A 10,187-nucleotide genomic window follows, 5' to 3' on the forward strand; every position below is an offset into this window, starting at 1 on the left:
CCACACTGCCGAGCTATGGGTGCACAGTCTCACATCGCCTGGGTAAAGGAAAAGTGAAGTGCTTATATGTAAGTGTGTCATCTCCAATAGGTACGAGGCCTTTAGGGGTAAAGCCCAAGAGCAAAACCGTGCGGGCTCAGGCCCAAAGCGGACAATATCATACCATGTGGTGGAGTGGGTCGTTATAAATGGTATCAGAGCCTGACCCAGCTGGAAGTGTACCGACGAGGACATCGGGCCTCCAAGGGGGGTGGATTGTGATGACCCTGTGGGCGGGTGTGCCACGGGCTAGTGCGAGAGACACTGACATGTTACCACACTGGCGAGCTACGGGTGCACAGTCCCACATCGCCTGGGTAGAGGAAAGGTGAAGTGCTTATATGTAAGTGTGTCATCTCCAATTGGTATGAGGCCTTTTGGGGTAAAGCCCAAAAGCAAAACCGTGCGGGCTCAGGCCTAAAGCGGACAATATCATACCATGTGGTGGAGTGGGTCATTACATTTGGGCTCTCGTTCACTCTTTTGCTCTCCTTGAGTTCTGTGACCTCATGGAATGTCACATTGGTGTCCTAGGGATGATTTATATCTCTAGAGGCCTTGGTTTATCTTTTGCTTCCTCATTTTGGATCCGTTATCGGATCAACTTTAGGTTCATCACTGACGCACCGGGTTGAAAAACTCGGGTCACTACACATATGATCATCTTTTGGGAATTAAAGACTTTAATGATCTAATGCATTTTATTTAAGCAAAATTCATATATGATGACATAAGGCTTGAAGAACACATTTACATTAATTTAGCCTTTTAATGCACATAGGTGATTCCAACAAACCATGAAATAAATTATCAAGCAATACATAGCGTAGAAAGATTGTGTGGAGTTTTACCAATTACCTTGCTTTAGGGTTGTTCCCAAGTGATTCTTCCTTCATAGTCTTTGAAGAGGATGCCATCAAGCAAGCCTACAAGACACGCTTAAGAAATTTTCTTTTGGTACCCAAATTTTATTAGGTCCATAGGAGTTAGGTAATGGCACATAAGTTCCTTTTGGAACCCAAATCTTCTTTGTCCTTGTCTTCTTTCTAAATGGACAATTGTAAATTTTGTGTCCTAACTTTTTACAATAATCACATTTAGAGTAATGAAAGGAACTTTTGACAAAATGATTATGCAACGACTTTCTCTTTTTTAATAAACATGCATCTTTATTATGAGGATCATATCCTATCCCATTTTTTAAAAATATACTTCTTTGCTTACCAAGCATAATACTTAGGTTTTCCTTAGCTTTGGTGAATTTGGCTAAAGTGTCATTTTGATCATCAATGATTTCCTTTAAAGATTCATTTTCAGAAACACGATCAATTGATGGTGACTATTTAGAAATATACATTTCATTTCCTTTTTCAAAAACTCATTTTTAATTTGAATCTTTTCAACCTTTTGCAAGAGATTATGATTTTCCTCTTTGAAAGACTCATTTTCATTTTTGCCTCTTGGAAGCTCAATTGAGAGAGAAATATTTTCTTTTTTAAGAATGACATTCTTAGAAATCTCTTTCTCTAGCACCTTATATAGATCTTTAAAAGCATCATGTAATTTATTATGTGCATCAACTAATTCATCATAGGAAATATCTAAATTAAATTAATCATGGTTAGAGTTTACCTCATCTTTGTCGGCCATGAGACAAGAAGCAATATCTTCATAATAATTAATCATCCCTTTGATGTCACTTACTTCTTTGCTAGAAGCTTGGAGAGCTGTATTTTTCTTTTAAATTGCTTCTTTTTCCTCATTATAGGAGGATGAGTTAGTTTCATTATGAGCATTCAAATCATTAGTAAGGTTAGTAGAATAAGAACATATTTCATCATTTGAATCATTGTCATTCATGCTATAAGATTTAGATTCATTGATAAGCATGCATAAATTTGATTCCTCAACATTACAAGTACTAACATGAAATATCTTAAGAGAGTCCCAAATTTCTTTTGCCGTTTTACAATTAGCAATCCTATTTAACTTATCTTGGTTCAATGCACTGATAAACGCTGAAAAGTGCGGATTTAAACCCCTTAAACTTGAATGGTCTAGTACCTTATTTGATCTTATTTTCCTGTTTTAGCCTAATTTCATGGTATATCTCTTTTTAGTCACTTATCCCCAAAATAAGTTAATTCAGCTGAATTAAAGCATTTAAAGAAGCAATTTTAAGCTTAATGGAAGAAAGGATCAAAGTGGAAACAAAGTGGTGAAAAAAGCCTTCTCCAATCGATTGAACCAAGCTCCGATCGATCACACTATGATCGTTCCAACCATACCATAATGGATCGAGCCTTTTGTCCTTATCCTCAGAAAAATTTCCCTTTCGATCGATCCAACCTTTCCTTCAATCGATCGAACCCTTTTGATCGTATCCCCACCTACCACTTTTGTCCTTTTCCCAAAAATATATCAGCTTTGTCAATATCCAAAAAGTGCACCACCATGGTTCGATCAATCCAAACAACCTTGTGATCGATCGAACTCCCTCAAGTGCGTGAAAAATAGAGTTCCAGCCAAATTAAAGGTGTACGCGTGCATGAGGTCTGACCATTGGGTGTGATATTTGAGCTACTTATATAAGGATTTTGGCTATTTTGAGTAAAGGAGGTTGATTAGTTTTAATAAGAGGCTAGAGATTATAGGGAGAAATACACATTTTGGAAAAGTTTTTCCACTCATCTAGGGTTTCTACCAAGAACACAAGAGGAGAAGGATGAATTCTACCATAGAGATAACCCTTGAGGGTTGGATGACAACATTAATAAGTGAATAAACCATTCTCTTAGGGATAGAGATAACCCTAAGCATGCCTCCTAGACTTTGATGTTTTGTAATTAATGGGGATTTATGTTATAATTCTTGTCTTGACATCTTATATATATATATATATATATATATATATATATATATATATAAATCTTATTTCTACAATGATTTGTGTTGTTTAATGCTTCCAATTGGTTATTTACTTCTATCCATATGTCTATGTTTGCTAGAATGAATGTTTATGTGTTTATCTCTAGATTTTGCGACATTAATGCTTGTCTATGTGTGTTGATATTATGAATCTAGTGATGGTCAAGGCATAATGCTTAAATAGATTACTCTTGTGGTTTATTCGATGGTTCCTACTTGTTTCTTGATGGATTGTGCCACCTCGTTAGTTTAATTAGTTTAATTTCCATGTCAATAGCTTAGTTGTAGTGTAATTGCCTTACTTTCTTCGATAGGTGGACAATCCATGCTGCTTGTTGATGTTCCATGCTTATGAATGCAAGTAGTATATTTCTCTAATTTAATGAGTGTGCATTAATTGTGGACTTATGGAAGGATTAACGGCTTAATTTGATATGTTGTGCTATTCACCAGATTGGCTAGACAATGTATGCTTGCTTGGTCATTCATGCTTGATATTCAATTAATGTCACACACTTTCATTTACAACACATAATCCCCCTAATCCATCAAATATTGAATGTCTAGGAAGGTAATGCTTAGTGGTGAACTCTATGTCTCAAGACTCCTCTCTCATATTCTCTACACCTCATTTGTTTTAGTTGTTTTACATTGTATTTATTTAGTTTAATTTTTTTTTCATAATTGGTTTTGTATAAAAATAAAAATAAAAAAAGAAATATATATAGGTGCACAGAGGGCATACTCCTCTCTCAAATTGAATATTTTACATTGCATTTATTTAGTTTAAATTGTAGTCTAATTCAACCAACAAACCATCTTTCGATCATTTGACTTACTAAACCAACATTAATTCCAAACAAAAATACGCTCCATTTCCCTTAGGACGATCTCTACTTACTTTAGCTACATTAATAGTTAGTAGTGGTAGTGGCATTCTATAAATTCAAACTTGGCTACATTTTATCACCCCACTTTTGTGCAACTGGTGGTCGACACCCACCAAGTTTTGGCGCCGTTACCAGGGATTAGCAACGTCGTATTTTAGGAATCAATTAGGAATTAGTACTCTTTTAATCTTCTTTTTATTTTATTTCATTTTGGTTACTTATTGTGTTTGTTCTTAATTGGTTATGTGCATTGAGCAAGGGAAGTGAAGCAAAAGGATTTTAAAGCAAAGGAGCAAGCTAAACTTAGCAAAGCAAAAGTATAAAAAGCTAAAAAATCTAAAAAAAAATTGCAAAACAAAGTAAGGCAAAGAAAAAATTGAAAAATAACTTTAAGTTGCTTAAGGACCCTTTGTGAGCTTTTCTAACTCTCTCTCTAGTTAAATCGTCGACCCGCGTGGTGGCTGTAATGACCCGGTCATTTTCCTTCCTTTCCTTTTTCCTGAAATTTTGCGGATAAATTTTTTTTCCATTTAATTTTCTTTTCTGAGTTCTGTTTCTTATCACATAGTGTCATCTCGAGTGCTCAGAAATGGTTTCTGAGACTCTTTCGTTTGGATTGACAAATTCCTTTGAGGATCGAGTCATTTCCACATTTTCACATTTCAGACACTATGCACTATTTCGTCCTTTTCTCTATTTCGTCTTTTCCCCATTTGTCACTTTTCGGCACAACCTCACTTCTCATGCTTGGAGTTGGTTTTTGTCTTCACGTATCTTCATTCTAAGTGGTTTCTATGAAATACGTATCTTTACTTTTGTATAAAAGTACTCTGGTTGCTCCCGGTGTCCATAGGGGTATGGATGCACAGTTCTTTTGAATCTTTTTCTTTTCTTGGGGTATTTTTCATAAATATCTTTTGAAGATATTTTATTTCAGGGGTATCTAAGAAAATATCTTTTGGAAGATATTTTCATTCTGGGGCAGTTTTATAGTTAATCCTTTTTGTAGGGGCCATTGTGCAATTAACGAAAGTAATTACAAAATACTTTGTTTTGAGCCTGGATCCTCGTACGGGATTTATTTTCACTTTTCGTCGAGTCATGGACTCTTAGAATTTCCTCCCGGATGTTTTTCCCAGTTTTAGGGATTTTTGACACCGATTGCCCCTGAAATTGTTTGGGGCATATCTCTCAGCTCGGGACTCAGTTTTTGACGCTGTTTGTTCCTTTATTCATATTTTCTCATTTTGAATCTTTTTCATTCATGGAGTTTCACCGTTTGAGCGCATCTGCTCAAAATCCACTTTTTCGGACCTGGCGGGACTCATTCAGGGCACTTTTTGAGATTTTTTATAAATAAGGGAGTCTTAAGTCAAAAAGTCAGATTTCATCATCTTCCTCCCCTCTCTTGGCCGGATTCCATGGCAGCCATGGCTGCCACCTTCTCTCTCCTCCTTTGAACCACTTTTCCTTGGTGAAAAGTCTTCGGCCTTAACGTTTATTGTTCGCCTTGTCGTGCTTTATCTTTCCCCCTTTTTAGAACCCATTTTTGGCCAAATTTTGAGTTCGGATTTGAAGTCGAGTTATGATTTCAGGGGGTTTCCTTGGGATTCTTGTTCACCATGTTGTCCTCGACAAAACCCAGCGGTATCGTCAGATTCGGAGCACTTTTCTTTCGGTGGGGATTTGAGATTTTTATCTCAAATTGAGGTAAGGGTGTTTTAGGATTTTGTATGCGTTGTATTGAGTATTTTCCATGATTATACAACTTATTTGCATGTCTTGTATCAAATCTAGAAAATTAGAAATGTTTAATTCCTTGTATAAGATTTAATTTACAAGAATGTATATAGCTTAGAATTGAATTGTGGCATGATGATAAATTATGCTTTGATATGTTTGTTAACATATATTAAATTGGAATTATTTGAATAAGAATTGCACTTTTTATTTAATAATTATCTTTTGTGAAAGTTTAATTTTCATGAGTGTACCTTACATGAAATTAAGTTGTGATATGTTTTTAAATTAAGTCTTGGCATGTCCTTTAACATACTTTAATTTGAGAGCATTTGGATAAGTATGAAAATTTAGAGATTTTAATTAAAATGATTAATTAAAATCTATTTAATGATTCCAATGGCCTAATTAAGTTTTTAATTTGGTATATGCAATGACCATGCTATATTGTTTAACATATGTTAATTAGAGATCATTTGATTTAGATTTGAAACTTAGAGAAATTAATTAGTCTACTTGATTAATTTCCATTTCTATTGCATTATTGATTTAAATCATGTTATTGACATTGGTATTATGTTTGAAGCATGATTTTAGACTTGTAATGGATTTATGAGATTATGTTTCAATGTTGAATTATATTGTTATAGCGTGTAACGATTCACACACTAAAGATTCAACATGTGATGTTATTATAGTGCGTAACGAATCACACTCTGAAGATTCGACATTTGTCATCCTATAGTAGTTGTGGATTTAGAGCATGAGCTGTGTGGTTATAACTTACTTACGCATGGAATGTAGATTCGTGCTATATATATATTTCGTATATAAGTTGTTGACTTATTTACTTTGGAGTCACTTGGGACATTTGTTACTGAGACATGGCTAGAGTTTGGCTCTAGTACGGGAGGTATGAGTTCTCCCCATTTATAGTGCGCACTTAGGGTGGTATTTCCAGCGGGTTAATGCCCAGAATAACCGTAGGTCTTAGCATTATCTAAGGCATGATGTCTAAGTATTCCACTATTTGATTTCACATTCAATTCCAAGTTGACAACCAATGTTTAATTGTGACTTGTGGTTTTGGTTATTGGCGATTTAATGTTGTTAAGTACATTCTGCATTATGATCTTTAATTAATCATCGCAGGTTTAAATGTTGTTAAACACACTTATGCTTTATTATTTTTAATGAGGTATTGCGAACTTTGATGTTGTTAAGCACATCTATGCTATATTGTTCAAATACAACTTAGGAATGATCCTATAGATTCATTTGGAACATAGATGTTAGGTGGCATGACCCACTTTGGTTGTTTTCACAATTTAGATTTCAAGTTGATGACTTTGAGAATCTATATCTTGTTGCTTTGGATAGCATGTTTCTATGTGGTTTGAATTGCATGTATGATATGATTTATGCTAGAAATGATCTAGGGTAGCTTAGGATGCTCCCTAAGTCTCACCCTTGACATAGACATTAGGTGGCATGAGCCCTTTAACATGTTTCACCCTAAGGTGATAAAATTGTAAAATGGTAGGTCGATGCATGCTCATTTCTTACGAGTAGCTTTATGTTACTCACCCACGTAGTGGGGACATTTTTTAGGTACAGGAATCAAGGTTAGAGATTCTCAATATACTTGGATGAATCGTGGACTTGAAGGTTCCATTTTTGTGAAGGTTGGCTAGAAATGCCATTTGTAACCTTATATGTCAAATGTGTATATTTAGTTCTAAACTTGTAATGTGTGCTTAAGCACACTTTTTGATTCTCATTTTATATGTATGACATGAGGCCAAGGGCTAAACTTCTTTTGGAATTGCATATATGTCATGGATGTTAAATCTTGCCTTTAATGAGAATATATGAAAAATCATGCTTTTTAGTATGCTATTTTGCACCGGAGCGTGCATTGTGTATGAAATTCATCCATTAGCATTCATTTATCATGTATGAGGTGTGGCCACGGGCCAAACGGTATTTTGAAGCCATTTTATAATTTTGAGTTTCAAGTTTTCATTCCAAACTTCATTTTTGTCATTTTGGCAGTCGGGGGATCGTATTTTGCATCGGCGATATTTTTAAGCCATGGACCATTGTAGGGCATCCCATTAGAAAGGTTACGTTTTCGTACATGATCCTTGTCATGGAAAGCATCTTCTTTAGTGAAATGAGCCTCTTATGGACTCATTTTACATTTTCTTTGCATATTCTGGTCTAGGGGCATTTTGGGGTTTTGTCTTTAGGAAATAAATTCCGGTCTCGACATGGTCACTTAGAAAATGTGATTTTAGGGGGGGTTTCTTTTTTCGTGTTTTTCCAGAAAATGTCGTCTTGGTACCGGAAATCCATCGCAAAATTCAGCTTTCAGTTTTCCTTTTAACAGCTTTTTGGACCCTCATGACCTGATTTCATGGAGGGGCATTTTGGGCATCTTATAGTGAGTTTTTTTCAATTCCTTCTATGAAAGTCACATAGAAAACCCAATTTTGAGGGGGGTTTCATTTTTGTGTTTTTCCAAAAAATGTCATCTTGGCCCTCAAAAACCCATTTTTTTACCGGAAACCCCTACTGCCAGGTTTTTGCTGACTTCTAGTACAAGTGTGTGAGTAGTAACTTCTTCGTAACCGGTTAGATGAGTTGGGCCAGAATGCGAACCTTCTGTTTTTGCCTCCTAACCAGTTAGAAAGGTCTCCTAACCGGTTAGATGTTCTAGGGTTGGCTCCTTTTGACCTTTTTGCCCCTTCTTTTTCCGTTAGCCATATCTTCTTCATCCGGACTCCGAATCAAGTGATTCTTGAGTCTAAGTTCATTAATTTTTCATTGTCTTTCCAATGTTGTGCTTGGTAGCACCCACTTTCATGTTGGAAATGACCATTTTTCCCCTGGGTTCATCTTTGTCCGTTTTTGAAATGTTGCTTCCGCATTTGTTTTCTTTGGGTTTCGTGACCTCATTGAGGGTCACATTAGTGTCTTAGGGATGTGTTGTGTCTCTTGAGACCATTGTTTCATCTTTTGCTTCTGCATTCTGGAAGTAGTTTGGGTCATCATAGGGTACACTGGGTTAAAAAAATCCAGGGTCGCTACAGTGGCAAGTTTTAATTTCTTAGGTAAATCGTAAGCCCACATGGAGGCAATTTACTTTTCTTGCATATTGTTGAAAGCATAGAAGTATGGGATCAATATATGTGGAGTTTTGTTGATTAATTTGTTCTGGAGGAGAAGTGCTTGCTATTTGCTTGTTGTTGACTTGTTGTTTGTTTTGATTATGCATGTATGGTCGTAGATCATTGAATCCAACTCTTGTCCAACTTAATTTGAATCTTGAATCTATTATTCGTAATCCTAAGGGAAGGGGTAAATCTAATGCCTCCATTTCATCAATGGAGGAACATAATGAGGACTATGTGGAGGACCTTGGTCACATCGACCAACAAGGTATCCTTTACCCCAATGTGCATCAATATCATGACCATATTCAAGTACCATTAGGCATGCCAAGACCCTTCATTCCACAACAACAAGGCCACGTTCTAATGGGAATGCCTCGGCCAAATTTTATTCCACCTCCACCTCATGTTGTTCAAGGAAACCATGGTGCTCGTGCAGTACCACCGGTTGTGAATCCCCTTCTTGCTTTGAGAGATCATTATGTGCCAAATGAGTATAATGCACCGACATGCATACAATTACCTTCATTTAGAGCACATCATTATGAAATCAAACCACAAATAATTCAAATGCTTCCCAATTATCATGGGCTACAAAGTGAAGAACTTACAAGCATTTGGCTGAGTTTTTTAAAGTGTACTCCACCGTGAAATACACGGACATGCCGAAAGAGGTTTTGAGGTTAAAACTCTTCCCTTTCACCCTTAAAGATAAAGCAAAATATTTGTTCAACAATTTAAGATCTTTTTCGATAACTTCTTGGGCAGAGATGCAACAAGAGTTCTTGAAAAGTACTATCTTGTTTAAAAGACCAATGCAATGAGAACTTCAATTCGAGAATTTTCTAAAAGGGAAAGGGAAATGTTTTATGAGTCATGGGAGCGCTTAAATGACTTGCTTAGGAAGTGTCCTCATCATGACATTCCCAAATGGCAATTGGTTCAACTTTTCTTTGAAAGTTTGTCGAACAATTATAAAGGAATGGTTGATGCCTCTATGAGTGGTTCTTATCTCGCTAGGCATGAAGATGATGTATGGCGCCTATATGGGAGCATGAGTGAGAATTCAATGTATCGATCTTTATCGTCCAAAAAATGGTAGGAATCTAGGTTAAAAGAAGAATATTGGCTTGTATCAAGTTAACCACTCTAATGATATAGCCGCCGAAGTGAAGTCTTTATCCCAAAGGTTAAATCAATTTTTGATCAACTAAAATTCGGCGAATCAAGTGTCTTCCTCCCCTAGTCATACTCATTATACTTCCAATGAATCTTGCATGACGTGTTCTAGTGTTTTACATTATACTTCCAATTGTCCCCACGGACATGCACATAGTGAACACCATGAACAAGTGAATGCTGCATTTTTCAACCAAGGGAATAATCCTTATGGCACTCATTATAATGCCAGGTG

The 10,187-nt window shown here is 36.0% G+C and overlaps 1 pseudogene; it reads right to left on the reverse strand.

Annotated features, from left to right (window-relative positions):
• Window positions 1-9,598: 9,598 nt before the first annotated feature.
• On the reverse strand, window positions 9,599-9,697 carry LOC132310847 (small nucleolar RNA R71; annotated as a pseudogene).
• Window positions 9,698-10,187: the final 490 nt, after the last annotated feature.

Source organism: Cornus florida, unplaced genomic scaffold (genome assembly GCF_030987335.1).
Source record: "Cornus florida cultivar Cherokee Brave unplaced genomic scaffold, ASM3098733v1 CherokeeBrave_3.0.0_Hap2_Chr05, whole genome shotgun sequence".
NCBI lineage: Eukaryota > Viridiplantae > Streptophyta > Magnoliopsida > Cornales > Cornaceae > Cornus > Cornus florida.